Genomic DNA, 18,936 nt, shown 5'->3' with positions numbered 1-18,936 from the left:
CAAAACGTCAAGATTTCGCCTCTGTGAAGCTCCTTCCTCCTTCTGTGCGGAGATGCTTGCGGTTCAAGAGGCACTTTGCTCTGTGGCCGCCGTTCCCATGCTACCCACGGCCCGCATTGTCATTCGCACCGACGCTCTTCACGTCACAAGCCTACTACGATGAGTCAGTTGCACCCCAGAAATCTGCCAAGACATCCATCGTCTAGCGGCCCGCGGCCCGCATCCCGCAACAAATCCGTATTGAGTGGGTCCCGCGTGACCTCTTGAGCGCACAAAGCCGCGCAGATTCTGCGGCCCGCCTTTCGACCCTAATCTCGTCTTTGCCCCGAGTCCTCACTCTGGATGACAGCACCCTCTTTTTAACAAGAAAGGAACACCTCCGGCGCCGCAAACGTGCTCTAATCCCTCCGTGTGCGGCAACCCTCCCCCGTGGTCTTACCCGTGCAGAGGAGGTTGCGGTTCGGAGGATACGGGTCGGGGTTGCCCTAACTCCAGCTGTGACACGCAAGTGGCCGCATTTCAAAGATTTATATCCCCGCCCCGGGTGTCCAGTCTGCAAAAACAGAGACTGTGAGGCGGATATCCATCGCCTGTTGTGGGACTGCCCGGCGCTGAAGCCGACGAGAATTCGGCACCTGGCGTCAGTGGGACTCTCACCGGACAATCCGGACTGATATATTGCATGGACACAGGGTCTATATCATCGTTCACTTCTTGATTTCATCAGATCAGCTCCATTCTTTTCATTTATTTAAGCATCTTACTCACCTTTCACTTCATAGTTTTTATGCCCTGAGGCAATAAACATCGCTTCAAAAAAAAAAAAAGAATTGCATATCTATGCAAAATCGCTTCTCGCACTTCCAATGCATGCATCAAATACATTCGCAGTAAGTCGATTTGATGATGTGTTAGTTAACTAGATTTTGGCGGCAATACCATTCACAGCGACGGCATTGTATAGTTAGGTATAGTGGGCAAGCGAATTGAACGAGCTTTCCTTCGATACTTCCAACTTCATTGCCGAGTAACAAAATTTAAAATAAGGCAAAGCTTCTATGTTGACGGATAAATTTTGCAATATAATCTTGCCCCTTAAAGTAGAAATAATAAAGTTTATTAGCTAATTTAAGCAGATTAATCGTCTGATTATTGATCCATATGAGATACAGTAAGCTGCACTGTTAAAGAGAACATGCGGGCGCGTGAAGTTGACTTTCTGCGAGGCGCTGCTGCGGAAAGCCGGAAAGAATGCCGAGCTGATTATCGTCCGGAGTTTTTTTCTGCATTCTGTCCCCTTGGATGGATCTCATTTTTCACACCCACAACGCATCAATTACTTCTTCTTGCTGCTTAACTGGCTTTTTCAATTCTGTTGTCGCGTTTCGTGCGAAATAAGCAACATTTTCTCCGGACTAGATCATCCACGTGTGAGGGCCTTGGTTCATATGCCACTCAACGCGTACAGTACACGTTGAGTGGCATATGAACCAAGGCCCTCACACGTGGATAATCTAGTAAAGAGAAAATGTTTCTTATTTCGCACGAAACGCGACAACAGAATTGAAAAAGCCAGTTAAGCAGCAAGAAGAAGTAATTGATGCGTTGTGGGTGTGAAAAATGAGATCCATCCAAGGGGACAGAATGCCGAAAAAAACTCCGGACCATAATCAGCGCGGCATTCTTTCCGGCTTTCCGCAGCAGCGCCTCGCGGAAAGTCAACTTCACGCGACCGCATGTTCCCTTTAACAGTGCACCATCCTGTACATCTCCGTCTAAAGTATACGACACAAAGGGTTTGTTTGTAAAGAGAGCTGGTGTATGCCTCGTTATGCATTCTCAGCGTCCGTAACTTCCCGAGAGACGTATGGCGTCGCGTCCTCAATTTTCCCAAGCTTTGGACTGCTAGATGTGCTTCGGAGCCCCATTAAACAGCTTCGAATCAAACACTTGCTGTACATAATGGCCACTTTGCTGTACAATCCAGCACAACAGAAAGCACCAGCGTATTTCTCCAAGTCTTTAAAATACAAGTCGGTAAAGGTAAAAAACGATCGCCTTGCGCTTGCGCTTGCGTTCTTCCCATGCGCACTACCATCCCCGCAAGCTCCCTGCGTACGCCAAGCCTTTGCAGACGCACAACTAAAACTGTCTAATAAGCTCCCACCAAACAAGCGACTGCGCTATGACACCTGGCTAAGGGGTCTCATGGTTTACTGCTTCATCATCTCCACCGACAAAATAAGTAGAGAAGGTTAGAAACAGCACAAAAAAAGCACGAAGACAGAAGGTAAAGAAACGTACGCGACACCACGGGCAAACAAGCAGTTGTCAGTCTGCGCCCATGGTGTAGTCTTCGTTTCCTTGTCCTCGTCGTTTTGCGCAGTTTCGGACCTTCCTCGAAGATGAGCCAATTAGCCCTCAAGAACGTCGTACTAAAAGCGAAATAACCAATGCGGCGCAAAGCGAATGACGGTGAGGTTGACGAGAACGCAGGCATTGCTCCCCGAGTCTCTCTTCTAACCCTCGTGCACGCATAACATTTTTTCGCTCCGTGCAACCTAGTAGCGAGTTTCTTTGCAGGAATTGCCCGATCCCGCTATAGAGTAACGACAATAGACAGCTTCAGCTTTAATTCTTTAACTACAATAGGCGTTCTAAACTGAAAATACATAAGGGAATGCAACATTAATTTATTGATGGAGTAATTAACTTTACCGATTCAATTTACCAGAGTTAATCTCAGCCTAGAAATACCGTTATGCAAGTTGTTTTATTAATATATTTTATATATTCAACGCGGGAAAAAAGGACGAGGTCTATGCACTAATTCTACTTGTATTCCATCAGGCTGTGATCGCAGTCAGTTCTAGTGGAGGCCCATTGCAACATGAATGCCTCACAGCGACGTACGTATCAAATCGAATTGACGAGGTTATCCGGGACACACATGTGTCATGCCGGCGATACCCTTAATAATTCAACCAAAGTGCACTGAACACTGATTTTTAGCGTTGAATCGGGGTATTTGGTTCATCCTTGAGTGAAAAGAAACAACAACGAAATGTTTAGTGATGCCTTCAACGTTCTCAGTGGATTCTCACTGGAAAGTTAAGGCGGACATCGCTGTAAACACACGGCTAATGTCACGTCCAAAGTATGCCCTGGATCCATGCTGCTTGCTACGTGCATTTCACTGAATAGGCTACGCAGTTAAGTTCTATTTGCTACTTTCGAGATGCTGCAAAGATGTGCACCTACCATCATGGCACAGATCGACGTCATCACGCCTGGTTGCGCGCGGCAAGAAACGCTAATTCGCACCAGGTTGAATGCAAGCGTCGGCAACAGGCGACGTGACGGACTACGTCAGCAGAGATGCGCATTCGCCCGAAGCCTACTTCAGCTTAGTCCTTATAAAGCATGAGTGGATGAAGCGCACAAAAGACACGGCACATAGGCAAAGACGGACACGACACAGGCGCTACTTGCAACTGTTTATTGGATACACGCACGGCTTATTTATAGCCAAGAGGTAGGGGTGGTGGAAAAAAACACAAGCTAAGGGTAAAAGATACTGGGGATGGTATGGATACTGCATTGTAGCGAACAAAAGTGACTCAAATCTTTCTAAACTTATCTAAAAATATACTCTCATTCTTATGTATGACTAGCGATGGGGTGCTGATGCAGGAACTCCCGCCTTTTTTAATCCGGTGGGCTTCTAGCAGTTCTCCGGCAGTCTTATCTTTACTTCTGCAAAGGATTTGAGTTTCCTGGAGCTTTGGTTGACAATTCTTCTTCTCTTCATTGCCGCAGTCTTTGCAGTGATGCGACAAATGTGACCCGGTACCAACTCTTAGTGATCGTTTGTGCTCGGTTAAACGTGCATTAATACATCGGCCTGTCTGGCCAATGTACACCTTTCCACAGGTCAGCGGGATGCTATAAACCACCCCCACAGCGCATTTCAGAAACGGGTTTACATGCTTAATTTCACATTCTGTTGATTTGGCATCATCATTTCCAATATTTCGACACAGCGATGCGAGTTTTCTGGGTGCAGAGAAGACCACTGGTACTTTGTATTTTGCAGCAACACGCTTAAGATTATGAGCCACTTTGTGGGAGTATGGAATCACCACCGGTTTGATTTTCTTTTCAGATACTTCACCATCTTCGCTCTTTCTTTCTCTTTCTTTTTTTACTTTTTTCAGTAATGCTTCCCTGACAGAACTAATCACCATGGAAGGAAAGCCTGCCTGTCTAAGCTTTTGTATCTGTATATCAAAGCTTTCCTGTACTTTATGACAGCACGATTTTTTGAGAGATGCTTCAAGGCACATGATGGCAATGGCACGTTTCACAGTCTTAGAGTGCGTCGAATTGTAGGGCAACAATTCTTTGCGGGCACGAGGTCGATACATCCAGTAAACGCCTTCGTCAGTAATGGTTATGTCAATATCTAAAAACTGTAACTTTTTATCTTCCGCGAGTTCATAAGTAAAATCCAAACCCTTGCCATGTTGTTTAAAATCTAAAAGGATATCCTGCACAGTTTGCAAATAAGTCAAGGGTGATTGCTTAGTCAATATAATTAAAAAATCGTCAACGTACCTAAAGGTCTTGAGAAATTTGCTTGCGTCAAATGCCACCGATAAGGTTCTGTCAATGCTCGCAAGAAAGATGTTGCACAGTTCGGGAGCGACGCACGAACCAATGCATATTCCTCTTTTTTTGCACATACATTTCACTTTGAAAAGAAACGCTTGTCGAAGACAAATAAAACTCTAAGAGTGCTAAAAAGTTATCTGCAGATATTCCGGCAGTATTTTGGAAAGCAATCAGGCCACTTGTTTTAATGCAGGCCAAGACAGATGCCATCAACTCTGCATGTGGTATAGAGTAAAAGAGATCAACCACATCTACAGAAAAAATACAACCTAGTGATTCGTTCTCCCGCAGAAATTGAATGATTTCCAGACTGTTCTTGACACCAAACGGGTCTTCCACTACCAGGTTATTGAGTTGTTTTTGAAGGTAGCAGCTAACAAGATTTTACCAAGAACCTCTTTCGCTCACTATGCACCTGAAAGTTACACCTTCCTTGTGTGTCTTCGCAGTGAACAACACATCCAAACTATTGCGCTTGCTGTCGTGAATACCTTTTGCGAGCTTCTGTAAACCGAGTTCTTCACATACGGAAATTGCCCGAACCTCAACCTGCACTGGTGATTTGCCATATCGCCCTTGCGACGTGCCGTGCGAGGGTTTATGGGTACTGCATCAAGAAAGGACTTATACCTCATGAACTTGCCACATTGTTTGGTTTCGCCAGACCCTCCCTCGGTCATGTTAAAAGGATGTGCCGGATCCTACGATCCGAGCTATGGAGACAGGTTCGTCTGTTCTACGATTGGCTTCGTTTAATGTGTTTTTCTCGGGACCCTATGACCATTACCGGCACAAAGCTACAGTCTCTGCGGAAACTAGCAGCCCAGACCACAGAATTCATGTGGCAAAGGACTCTGCTTTTGCTACCCAAAGGAAGGAAAGAAGCCCAAGACGGCGGTATGGCTCTTCAGATTCTCGAGGGAGTATACGTTCCGGAAGACGTCGTTCAAGTCATCAAGAAGGGACTGAAGTACAGCCTCGAGCCGAGGATCCCGGAACATGAGCTCCTTTCCCTCAATCGACAGATTTCTAACAAAGCCGATGTGGAGGACAAAGAAAGGTGCCTGCTTGACGGTGTTGACAGCCTTATCAGGATGGTACCTACTTTCGGACCTCGCCAACGATCTCCAATGAAGCATGTCGTAGATTTTTTCAACGACAATGACCTACGACTTATGCAGGCCGACACAGAAGGAGGCTTCGTCGTCTTGCCGTCAGGCATGTTCAGCGAGAAAGCAGTCCAGGCCATCCACAAGAATTTCAAGACTACAAAACTGAAGCCTGGAAAGGTAAAAATTCGGGCAATTTCCGTATGTGAAGAACTCGGTTTACAGAAGCTCGCAAAAGGTATTCACGACAGCAAGCGCAATAGTTTGGATGTGTTTTTCACTGCGAAGACACACAAGGAAGGTGTACCTTTCAGGTGCATAGTGAGCGAAAGAGGTTCTTGGCAAAATCTTGTTAGCCGCTACCTTCAAAAACAACTCAATAACGTGGTAGTGGAAGATCCGTTTGGTGTCAAGAACAGTCTGGAAATCATTCAATTTCTGCGGGAGAACGAATCACTAGGTTGTATTTTTTCTGTAGATGTGGTTGATCTCTTTTACTCTATACCACATGCAGAGTTGATGGCATCTGTCTTGGCCTGCATTGAAACAAGCGGCCTGATTGCTTTCCAAAATACTGCCGGAATATCTGCAGATATCTTTTTAGCACTCTTAGAGTTTTATTTGTCTTCGACAAGCGTTTCTTTTCAAAGTGAAATGTATGTGCAAAAAAAAAAGAGGAATATGCACTGGTTAGTGCATCGCTCCCGTACTGTGCAACATCTTTCTTGCGGGCATTGACAGAACCTTATCGGTGGCATTTGACGCAAGCAAATTTCTCAAGACTAGGTACGTTGACAATTTTTTAATTATATTGACTAAGCAATCACCCTAGACTTATCTGCAAACTGTGCAGGATATCCTTTTAGATTTTAAACAACATGGCAAGGGTTTGGATTTTACTTATGAACTCGCGGAAGATAAAAAGTTAGTTTTTAGATATTGACATAACCATTACTGACGAAGGCATTTGCTGTATGTATCGACCTCGTGCCCGCAAAGAATTGTTGCCCTACGATTCGAGGCACTCTAAAACTGTGAAACGTGCCATTGCCATCATGTGCCTTGAAGCATCTCTCAAAAAATCGTGCTGTCATAAAGTACAGGAAAGCTTTGATATTGATACGGGAATAAAAGAAGAGGCGGAGAGCGAGCGCGAGCGGCGAGCGCGCGGCTCTAGCACGAGGGAGATAGAACGAGAAAGCTTGGCCGCCGCCGGTCGTGCTTCGCCGGCTCTCCTCCGTACTGCTGCTATATTTCTCTGGGCGGGCCCGTGGCCACCCCGTGGCATCCCACACCGTAACATTTTGGTGGCAGCGGTGGGATCATGCCGCTCACCCGCTCCCAGAGTCAAGCACCCGACGTGCCAGACGACAGGAGTCCACCACCAGCCGATAGCGCCGACGACGCGGCGGCCGGCGCCGCTAGACCTAGGCGCTCGGAGGGGCTCGGCTCTTCGCAGCAGCCGGACGCCGGTGTTGAGCGCCTCCTGGATACAGTCACCCAACGGATGGACGCATGGGAGGCCCGTCTGACTGCCCAGGCTGGGGAGATGGAAGCTCTCCGGCGCGAACTCCGTCGCCTGGTGCCAGCCGAGCCGAGCACAGGTCAGGTGCCTTTGGGCGTCCCCGCCGCCGCTGTTTACGGCTTTGCCGTCGCTGGGCCTGCGGTCGTGGCCGCCAATGGCGTGCTCGGCGCGGGTGCGTCCTCGCCGCAGTGTTCGTTGGACGTTGTGGAATTGCCCACATTTGACGGCACCATCTCGTGGGATGCTTACCGCATCCAGCTGGACGGTATTGCGGCGGCGAGAGGCTGGGACGAGCAAATGAAGGCATGGATGCTCGTTGCAAAACTGAGGGGCCGCGCCACCGAGCTGCTGCAGAACGTGCCGCCCGACCAGCTGGGCTCTTACACTGTTCTGGCGGGCCTCCTCGCCGACCACTATGGTGCCTCAGGTCAACTCCGTGTGCAGTACCACCGCCTGCGAGCCCGCCGTCAAGAGCCCGGGGAGACGTACCAGGACCTCGCCGCCGCCATCGAGCGCCTGGCTCTGCTGTCGCTGCCGGGAGCGCCTCAGAACGCCGTGGCCCTGGTCGGCACCGAGGCGTTTGTCGACGCCATCCGACTCCCCGAGGTGCAGCGCTTGGTCCGCTCTGGCCGTCCTGATTCCGTCCGCGCCGCCATGGCGCTCGCCATCGAGGCGGAATTGACTTTGCAGGCCACGCGGGGGTCGCCACCGTCTGCCGAGCGCAGCGTCCGGGTGCAGGCTCCTCGGTCCGCAGCCCCAACTGCGGCCTCTATCCGACGCCTGCGTAACGACGTCCGCATGACCTGCTTCCGCTGCGGCCTGCGGGGACACTACGCGAGGGACTGTGCCGGCCCTCCAACGTCGGGAAACGATTTGGCGGAACTCCGGGGGCACCGTTCCGCCGAATAAAGTCCGTCCCCACACTCCTTCGTTCTCCGCGTCCCCTCTTTTCGTCGGCTCCGATTACCACTGATGCTCCTTACGTGCTCGTCGACGTCGCCCTGCTTGACCGGCACGTAAAGGCCTTGGTTGACACTGGAGCGGCTGTCAATGTACTGCACAAATCGTTTGTTGCTAACGCGCCCCACCTGCTTCTGCCAGCCGCCAAAACCCGGCTCTTAGCTTTTAACGGCACCCCTGTGGAGCAAGTCGGACGTGTCGTCGTCAACCTGACAGCACTCGGAAATACCATCTCCACCGAGTTTGTTGTCGCAGACAGCCATATTTGGCCAGTGGTCCTCGGGTGCGGGTGGTGCCAGCAAGCCGGAGTCGTCCTTAATTTTACTAGAACCAAACCACGGGCAAGCCGAACTCTCTGTGGGCCGGGCTGGCTTAGCCGGGTTTCCAGCCTCGGTGTCGCCCTGTGGCAGTCCCTGGTGTCGGCGACCAAGCGTGCCTCAGCATCTCTGCGTGACCTCGCGACGAAGTGGCCGTGTCGAGTCAAGCCGTTCGACGTCACTACCGTGACTGTGGCGTCCGCCGTGACCCTGCCACCGGGTGCGGCAACGTGGGTGTATGCCAAGCTTGACAGTCCGGTCACAGCAGACGTGCTGTTCGAACCCACCCGGTGTTCAGCTCCAGCCCGTCAGATGACCTCCCCTCGAAGCCTTCTGCCTGTGCTCAAAGGAGAGGCCCACGTATTTATACTCAACATCAGCAGCGTACCTCTCGCGCTGACTCCCGGCACGCAATTGGGTACAGCCTCAGTTTTGGACCCCGGGTCACCAGTGGCGTCTCTGCAACCTGAAGCCCCGCCTCGCCACCCTCCAGCGCCGGCGATCCTATCATGGGAAGAATTTAACTTTGGACCCAGCCTGACCTGCGCGGAGCTCGCCTCTCTGAAGACCTTGCTGCTCGAGCATCGCAGTTGCCTTGCTCTCAGCGCCGGTGAACTCGGGTGCACTTCCTGGGCTCAACACCGGATGAACACCGAAAACCGCGGGCCCGTTCATCACCAACCTCGCCGTGTAGCGCCAGCCGAACGGAGAGTCATCCAGCAGCACGTGTGCGACATGCTTGACCAGGGAATCATTGCCCCTTCTTGTAGCCCTTGGTCCTCCCCTGTCGTCCTTGTGCGCAAGAAGGATGGAACACTCCGCTTCTGCGTTGACTATCGGAAGCTAAATGCTATTACTAATTGCGACGTGTACCCGCTGCCTCGCCTCGACGATGCGCTTGACCGCCTGAAGGGGGCCCGTTATTTTTCCACGCTAGATCTGCTCTCGGGCTACTGGCAGGTGCCTGTTCACCCCGATGATGCGGAAAAGACGGCTTTCGTGACTCCCGACGGCCTTTACCAGTTCAACCGTATGCCCTTCGGTCTCTCGAACGCTCCAGCCACCTTCCAGCGTCTCATGGACCGAGTCTTAGGCCATTTGAAGTGGACTATGGCGTTGGTCTACCTGGATGACGTAATTGTCTACGCGGCTACATTTGAAGAACACCAGAGACGCCTCAAACTCGTCCTCGAAGCCCTTACCTCTGCTGGGCTTCGCTTAAAACCAAAAAAATGTTCGGTTTCGCGGAGGTGACGTACTTGGGTCACGTTGTGAGCCGGCATGGCATCCGTCCCGACCCTGAAAAGCTAAAAGCGCTTACAGCTTACGAAGCTCCCACCACCGCCAAGGAGCTCAAAAGTTTCCTTGGATTTGCTTCGTATTTCCGTCGTTTCATTCCGGACTTTGCCAAGCGCAGCGCTCCATTGACCGCCCTGCTGAAGAAGAATGCACCGTGGAGTTGGACGCAGGCCCAACAGCTCGCGTTTCTTGACGTCAAGCACGCCCTCCTCGAGCCTCCTACATTGGCCCATTACGACGAATCGGCCCCCATCGTCCTCCACACGGATGCCAGCCAAGATGGGCTCGGCGCTGTCCTCCTGCAAGAAGACGAGTCTGGTGACCACAAAGTCCTAGCTTATGCCAGCCGCCAGCTTTCCGACGTTGAGCGCCGCCGCCACTCTTCAGAACTCGAGTGCCTCGCCGTTGTCTGGGCCGTCGAGAAGTTCCGTCCCTACCTGTACGGCCGTCACTTCACCATAGTCACGGACAATAGCGCTCTCACTTGGCTGCAGTCCGCCAAACATTTGAATGCCAAGATTGCACGCTGGTCCCTGCAACTTCAAGAGTACAATTTCACAATAGTGCATCGGCGCGGCTCTGCCCATCAAGATGCCGATTTCCTTTCTCGCCACCGTTGTTCCGTGACGGCTTTGACGGACCTGAGGACTGCACAAACGCAAGATCCCGCCATTGCTGCCATAATCCACTCCCTTAACACCGCCGCCGGCGCAGGCCTCCGCCAACTACGCCGGGTCTATCGAATGAAGGACGACCTCTTGTGTCATGTGAAGCGGCTCCGTGGTCGACCACCCGTCTGGTTGCCAGTTGTGCCGGCAACACTGCGGTCGCAAATCTTGCGCGGCTTACATGACGCTCCCACGGCTGGTCACCTTGGTCGCGGCAAGACCTACGCACGAGTGTCGGAGCGGTTTTGGTGGCCTAATATGTCCAGAGATGTCAAGGAACACGTGGCGTCCTGCCAGACATGCCAGTACAGAAAACCGTCCACAGGTGTAACCAAGCCATCCCCGCAGGCTTTTTCGTCACCAAGTTCACCTTTCGAGCTGGTTGGACTGGATCATTTCGGCCCGTTTCCGAAGACGCGTGCCGGCAACCGGTATGTTCTGGTTGAGATCGACTACTTCTCCAAGTGGGTCGAAGCACTGCCCGTTCCAGACACGTCGTCCGCTCATGCCGTCGCGTTTGTGGAACAGCATCTCGTTCTTCGGCACGGTGTTCCCCGGCGCCTCATCACGGACCGTGGGAGCTGCTTTATGTCCCATGAATTCGAGCGAGCCCTCCGCTCCTTCGGCATTGCGCATTCCACTACATCCGTCAATCATCCGCAGTGCAATGGCCTCGTGGAGCGTGTTAACCGTACCCTCACGGATATACTCGCATCCTACGTCGCTCCGTCCCACACAAACTGGGATCGTTTTGTTTCTGCTGCAGCTTTTGCAGTCAACACTGCAGCGCAAGAAACAACGCATGTGACGCCGTTCTCAGTCGTCTATGGCAGAACGCCCTCCATCCCTCTCGACGCGCAGTTGGGCCTTCCCCATCCTACTGCGTCACCAACTGAATCTGCTCAATGACTTCATTCCGCCCGCCTCGACGCCCAGCGCAACCTCCTCACGGCTCACGCGCGTGTGCAAGCGGCCAACGCGGCAGCACCACCACGTCCCCCCTTCCGGCCCGGTGACTTGGTCCTCGTTCGCCGCACCATCCGTGCGACTGGCCGTGCCGCAAAGCTCTTGCCCCGATACCGCGCGGCCCTTACCGTGTCGTTGCCCGACTCGGCCCCGTGACATACCGCCTCGAAGACCTGCCAGAGCATCGACCATGCGGTGTGCACCACATTTTCCCAGAGCATGTTTCAAACATGAAGCGATATGTCTACGGCGCCTGCGGTGACTCCGACTTAGCTACCGGGTCCTCATCAGTGCCGTCGTCGCCTGCTGGCTCCATGCCTTCCCCACGCAATGCAGTCCCATAAACGGATCGCCGCTCAATATGCATAAAACTCCCTGAAGTTAGCCTAACCGGTGTGGGACCTTCTTCGGCGACTGCAGACACCTTCGCCCAGCTCACACACTTCGAATTCAACGAAGAGTGTGACCGTTTCCTATCTGCGAGCCCACATTGCATCGCCCCAGGAAACCCTGCATCAAAGCACGGCCTGACTTCTCCGCCCCCCCCCCCCCCCCGGTGGAAAGGTGATACGGGAATAAAAGAAGAGGCGGAGAGCGAGCGCGAGCGGCGAGCGCGCGGCTCTAGCAAGGTAGATGTACACTGGTAGCGAAGGCTCCATAGACGCCCATTGGTCCAAAAAATGGCGGCTCGTGGGCACTCCAGCGCCCCCTGGATTTTGGGAGGCAAACTACGCAAACGTGACGTAGAATGACGTCACGCATACGTATGCTTTTGGCGCGAATTATAAAGCCGTCTTTCTGTAGAATCCGCGTTTTCGAGCCCGTACCTCTCGAAGGTTGCTGCCTTTCAGCGCGCCCCAACCTTTGCCAGTCAAATGTCCTCGAGTTCCTGCTAGTTATGGCCTTGTTAATGTGCAATTGGGAACGCAATGAAAGTGACTGGTAAAGGAGGGGCAGCATAGAAAGGCAGCAACACTTCCAGACACTGGCGAAGCATCCGCCTTGCCACTGTGGCCGGGTTAGCCGGGTATCGAAACAAGGCCTGCAAAGACGCGCTGTAATGCACCGCACACTCATGAATAGGGGGCAGGTCAAGAGTGATGCAAAAATACAAAATTTGCCAGGTTTTAATAAAATGACTTACCTCTTTCATAAAACAAGGTGCTAATATCTTTTTTCTTTGCTATTGGCAGATTACATTCCAATTTTGTAGCTTTATCATTTCTTTATATGAGTGTTTTGCCCCCCATCCTCTGGTTGTGCTGCAGTCGCGCTAAACCACTTTTCGGGCCAGCCTTCGCCACCACTTTAAATCCGCCTTGGCTCTAGCACGAGGGAGATAAAACGAGAAAGCTTGGCCGCCGCCGGTCGTGCTTCGCCGGCTCTCCTCCGTACTGCTGCTATATTTCTCTGGGCGGGCCCGTGGCCACCCCGTGGCATCCCACACCGTAACAATATACAGATACAAAAGCTTAGACAGGCAGGCTTTCCTTCCCTGGTGATTAGTTCTGTCTCGGAAGCATTACTGAAAAAAGTAAAAAAAGAAACAGAAAGAAAGAGCGAAGATGGTGAAGTATCTGAAAAGAAAATCAAACCGGTGGTGATTCCATACTCCCACAAAGTGGCTCATAATCTTAAGCGTGTTGCTGCAAAATACAAAGTACCAGTGGTCTTCTCTGCACCCAGAAAACTTGCATCGATGTGTCTAAAGATTGGAAATGATGATGCCAAATCAACAGAATGTGAAATTAAGCATGTAAACCCGTTTCTGAAATGCGCTGTGGGGGTGGTTTATAGCATCCCGCTGACCTGTGGAAAGGTGTAGATCGGCCAGACAGGCCGATGTATTAATGCACGTTTAACCGAGCACAAACGATCACTAAGAGTTGGTACCGGGTCACATTTGCCGCATCACTGCAAGGATTGCGGCAAAGAAGAGAAGAAGAATTGCCAACCAAAGCTCCAGAAAACTCATATCCTTTGCATAAGTAAAGATAAGACTGCCCGAGAACTGCTAGAAGCCCACCGGATTAAAAAAGGCGGGAGTTCCTGCATCAGCACCCCATCGCTAGTCATACATAAGAATGAGAGTATATTTTTAGATAAGTTTAGAAAGATTTGAGTAACTTTTGTTCCCTACAATGCAGTATCCAAACCATCGCCAGTATCTTTTACCCTTTGCTTGTGTTTTTTTCCATCACCCACACCTATTGGCTATAACTAAGCCGTGCGTGTATCCAATAAACAGTTGCAAATAGCGCCTGTGTCGTGTCCGTCTTTGCCTATGTGCAGTGTCTTTTGTGCGCTTCATCCACTCAAGCTCTGAACCAACTTGCCCAAGAACGTGTTCTACTACAATACCGTTATAAAGCAGTCTAACAAACTACGCTGTCAATCTTCTCGTAATTTAAGCATGCTGTCAAGCATCTACGCCGTTTGCAATTCTGCGCCAGCCTCTGAAGAGAACGGACATGTACGGGTGACCGATGGCCCGTCCCCAACATGAGATGTACCTTACCGTCCATAACAGTCCGTAATACGTTATATAATCCAATATGGTAGCTCTCATTAGCCGGCAAACACAGCAAACAGGCTATTCAGCATTAAAATTTTTAGCTCACATTTCACAGCCATAGCAAACGCCATGTGGAACCTATTTGACGCTTAAGCCGATACAGCGGCGGCGACCAGGCCGCCGAGCCTACTGAGGCGAATACATGCTCCCCCGCAATACATGGGGGAGAGCAGCCGCGAAACAACCGCAAAGCTGGAAACTGGAACGATCCGCTTTGCGGATCGATGTTGCTTGTCGACAGCTGGGCAAGCGCCCAGACTGCAGCTTTGTCTTCTGGCGAAAGTTGGCGTACACAGAGTTTGAACATTGATGAGTTCGAGGATAGCGCGAGCCGGACGGCCTGCGCTCAGCCGTAGCCTGACGTGAGCAAGATGCGGTGCCGCTGCATTCGGAACGACCAGCTGATGCAGGGGCGGGAATCTCGCGAGACCTGTTTCGGCTCGCGCGATTGGCCGGTGCGCCGGCTGCATGATGATAGCATGCGCGCCGGCCAGTCGCGCGAGCCGAAGCCCGATAACCCGACCCCTGGCAGATCTTCACTTTAACGCACACATCACGTTAAAAAACAAACTGCAAAATTTTCAAAGAGCATTTACAGGCAATCGTCAGCGCGATTAAAATTAAGGGCTTCGTGGTTGCGGTAGCGAGGCCGCGGCACGATTTAAAAGAAAGCTAGCATGATGGAACTAAACACACGACGCTTGCCGCTACGGCGGCGCTCGCGACGGCAATTAAGGGAATCGCGCGTCAGCGCTCGTCTTGTTCCTTTCAATTGCGTGTCAAAGCTGCAGCTTCGTCATGAACAGTTTAAGGAGCATAGACAGCTTGAAACCACTAGGTGGAGGATGAAAGTTGCACACGGCGCGGGCTTTCATGCCATTTTGTGACATGTGAGCTTTTTCCCATGCCTTAACGTTTCGCCACAGTAATCCACCTCCATCGAATGAAACATCTACAATACCGTTTAGGGACCACGTCAGGTGACACAAAGCAAAACATACTGTTTGTATCAAGCTGCAATGTTTTTTCACTCACCTTTCCAAATAAAGCGGACTAATCGACGCAGCAAGAAAACCATGAAGGAAAAAAACTTTTCTTTTTTCCTTCCACGAAGAAATCCACCCCTCTTCATTCGGCAGCCATCTAGCCAAGTGCAGCTACGACTCAAAAGCAGCACCACAGAGCACTAGCTGTGCGGAAAGTTTAGCGCTACGCTTTAGTTTAGTACACGCTAGGCTTTAAAAAATAAACGGAAGCTTTTAAGGTTTTCAGGTGAATTATTCGTTACTTGTTTCTTACTAGAAACGCACGTGACTCGACCGCGACGGGCACAAACAGAAAATGTCTGTTTTTTGCCTAATCACGTACGTTCTTGTTATTTCCAGTAACAGATATTTCTGCGCGGCAACAGTAAATTTACGCAAAAACCCCTGTAATTTTAGACACCTTTTTTACAGTGTCCAGTTTGAAGAAGCCGCTGCTGTTTTCTTCATCCTACGGAACCATTATGCTTCTTTGCCAGATATTGTAGATGGCTCGTAAAGCAGTTTTTAATTCGGCCCCTGAGGACTTCAATAGCTTGGGACGAAGCTTTCGCGATTGCGACTAGCGCCTGCTGATCAGCGAGTGTGCCACTGGTCAGCGTCACGGCCCACTGCTCAAGTGCCGCGTTGGGAGGATTTATGTGGTTAGAGTTCACTGTGCATGTTCAACTAATGCGTATGAATTCATTCGAAAAGCGCGCTTGCGCAGAGCGAACAACGACGTCAATCAAATCGCGTAACTCCGTGACGCATGTGCCACGTGACATTATCGGCCCCGCCCACGCTGGAGCAGCGAAGTGGCAATAAGCGTGGAGCAAATTCCTTCCTCCATGGTTAAAAGCCTCTCCTCCTCACACTATACATAAAATTCTGAAAGAAGGAAACGATACTCTTGCTGTATAACCCTTTACAAGTTTCGGCCCTCGTCTGCTTTCGACATCGCATGCTTTGCGGCGCCGGTCGCTTTGCCGACGTGTTTCTTCATGTGTGGCGGGCAGCTACGGGGGCGCTTGGTCTTGTGCTCCTAGGCCTCAAAATTGCGAAGTGTGCAGCAAGACCAACACGGATACAACGGGCACCGCTACCTGCATGCGCTTTCTCGGGAGCTGCAGGCCGCTCATTTCTCCGCCGCGGACCATGAACTATCATTTTGTTGCATCCGTAGACGAAGCAGTCATCGTGCTTTGCCCGCAGAAGAGTCGGCACATCTTGGCAACCGATTATTCCACTATATTGTCGCGTAGCGAGCTTCGCAGGTTTCGTGCGCCAGTTTCTCGAACAAGCTGAATGTGTTCTTCTCCCCGCGGTGCGACTGTTGCTGTCCTTGTGCTCGCTGCTGTGCGGGGAGCCATTAGAGGGGCTCACACCACGACATTTGGCAGAGCCGTTTTCTCTCTTGCTCTTTGTAAGCAGGCGTTGTGCGGCCCCTCCCCTGCCTTGTTCGAATGTTTAGTTGTAAAACGCACTGAGACGCACGGTTAGCTGGCTGCACGGAGACAAAGTCTTCCAAGGCCGCGTCCGAGCCACCAGAGCGGACGCGCGGACCCCCCGTGGTTTCCTGGAGAGTCGCGTGAAGTGATTGCTTCAGGCAGCACAGTGCCCGGCCGAGCAGATGCGTCGGAGACGAGCCGCGAGGGCTGAGAGCGCCTGACGGCGGGTCGCGTGGTGCGCCGACTGGGAGGTTTGCGTTCCCTGTGTTTCGGATGTCGTTTTGTGTGTTTGTATCTGTGTGCCAAGCGGAAATGCGCGCGTCTTGGTGGAATTTACGCGGAGCTCTCGAGTAAACAACCTCGTAGGCATCGGCGTGCTATTTGCTTCTTCTGTTTTAAAGAAATCCTTGCCATTGGCACCGACAGTAGCACTTCCGATTGGTTACTAAAAGTGTCCGCAGAATCCTGGGCAAACGTATTTAAGTATTTAAGAGGGAGGTTTGGCGCGGAGAGAGGAAAGGCTGCGGTCGTGCTGCCCGGGACCTCTGCTCGGAAGATGCTGCGCGCCCCATTGGTATGAGTGACTGCGTTATAATTTACTCTGAGACCTTTGTATCAGTTTGTTAAGTTTAAATGATCTTTTGGACCCATTTTAAATAAGCGAAGCTTATTCATGCTACCCATCGACACCTGCTGGTCAACTTCTTCGAGGCGGCGGAGCCAGCGTTCCGTCCCGACATTACGCTTCGTTACAATATGTTAACTGAATTTATTTGTGCCGCATATATTAGAATTTACAGTGCATACCGTACGTGATGTTGGATTATTTTCATGTGTTTACATAAATACAAACGAAGTTTTGCAATTATCTCCGATTTTATGGAAGATCGTGCGTGCATTGAATTGTGTGTGCTGAGTGTGCACGAAATGATCATTTATGTATTGCTTGGATTCAGTTTGTGTGGTATGATGTACTGGGAATAACAGCTCCAATGTTTTGCGATGACCTTAATGCCTCAGGTCCGTCGACACACTTTTGTATCATAGACGTGAAATGTATTTTGAGAAGCAATCTATTTCAACTGAAAATTACAGGAAGGATAATTCGATAAAATCATGCAATATATGTGGTCTGTTCTCCCTGCATTGGCCCAGCACTATGGTCACAACTTTTACCAGCATCACGACCAATTTCAACGCGCCACAACAGCAAAGAAAGGTTGTACGAAAGCCGAAGTAAAGCACGTAAAGGAAGAAATTATTTTACTGATTATTTCTCGAATCTGCGCACCTACCGGACACTTCTGAAAGCTCCGATAATATGGGACGGGGCGTCAACATTATTCTACCCTCGCACGAAGGCTGCGGGCTTGCTGCCGGAGCCGGTCTGCGCATGCGCGCGGAGCTATCTCCCACTCATACGCTCTCATCACTCACCCAAACGCGCTACTCGCGCCATGGTGCGTCTGGAGCTGGTTCCGGTTTACAAAATCATAGGACCAAGGGTTCCCTCCGATACTTTCCTTCGCGGCTTCAACTTAAGTATGCTTACCCTGCTTATTTTCTTCACAGTGAAATTCATTCACTAATCCCGTATTGTTTTCTGCACGGCTTGAAGCCCATTCAGTTCCTCCAGCTTCTTTTCGTCACGGCTGGCAATTATATCATATTTCAGCCGTCGTGAGAGGGGAGAAGGAGCCAGCAGCAGCAGCTTGGAGATGCATGCCCATTTTCGTCGTCTGGTTCGGGGTGCATGGCGCTATTCTGGCGCGTACGCCACGGCGCGCAGCACAAGTCTGCCGCGAGTCGGGGCTTCAGCGTGCCTCGATACATTACACGCTTAAAACAGAAAATTGCCACGCCAGAGAATGACTCTGGATTCTAGACTAGATCGCACGAAAGGACGCATCTGACTCGCATTTGCTCTTTTTTTTTAGTCCATTTCTCACGGCTTACTCGTGTCCACGTGCAGGATTCTCTGCCTGCATATCTCATGGTTGTATACGATGGGTGACTGCTTGCCTGATTCGATCAGAATTAATCGGGAACCCCTATCACCTGCAGCAACGGTGAAACAAAAAAGCAACAATTCTCAGAGACGGTAGCGGCAGAGCCACCTCGAGGCCGCCAGTGGAACGAATGCTGTCTCGTCAGGAACGAACCTGCTACGCTTTGTCCTGACCCGCAGGAACCGCATTTATATCTGGCTTCCTCGTATGATACCGCATCTAAAGCATTGTTTGATCTTTCGCAGCCACGGTGCATTTGTACAAGGATCAGCATAATCACCGTATTCCTAGTCCGAGCTTCCTTGCCTCCACGAAAGGGGACTACAGCGGATCGCCGGCGTTGTTGATAAGTGTACACCTT

This window comes from Amblyomma americanum, chromosome 3, assembly GCF_052857255.1.
Source record: "Amblyomma americanum isolate KBUSLIRL-KWMA chromosome 3, ASM5285725v1, whole genome shotgun sequence".
Classification (NCBI taxonomy): domain Eukaryota; kingdom Metazoa; phylum Arthropoda; class Arachnida; order Ixodida; family Ixodidae; genus Amblyomma; species Amblyomma americanum.
This window is presented reverse-complemented; position numbering follows the sequence as displayed.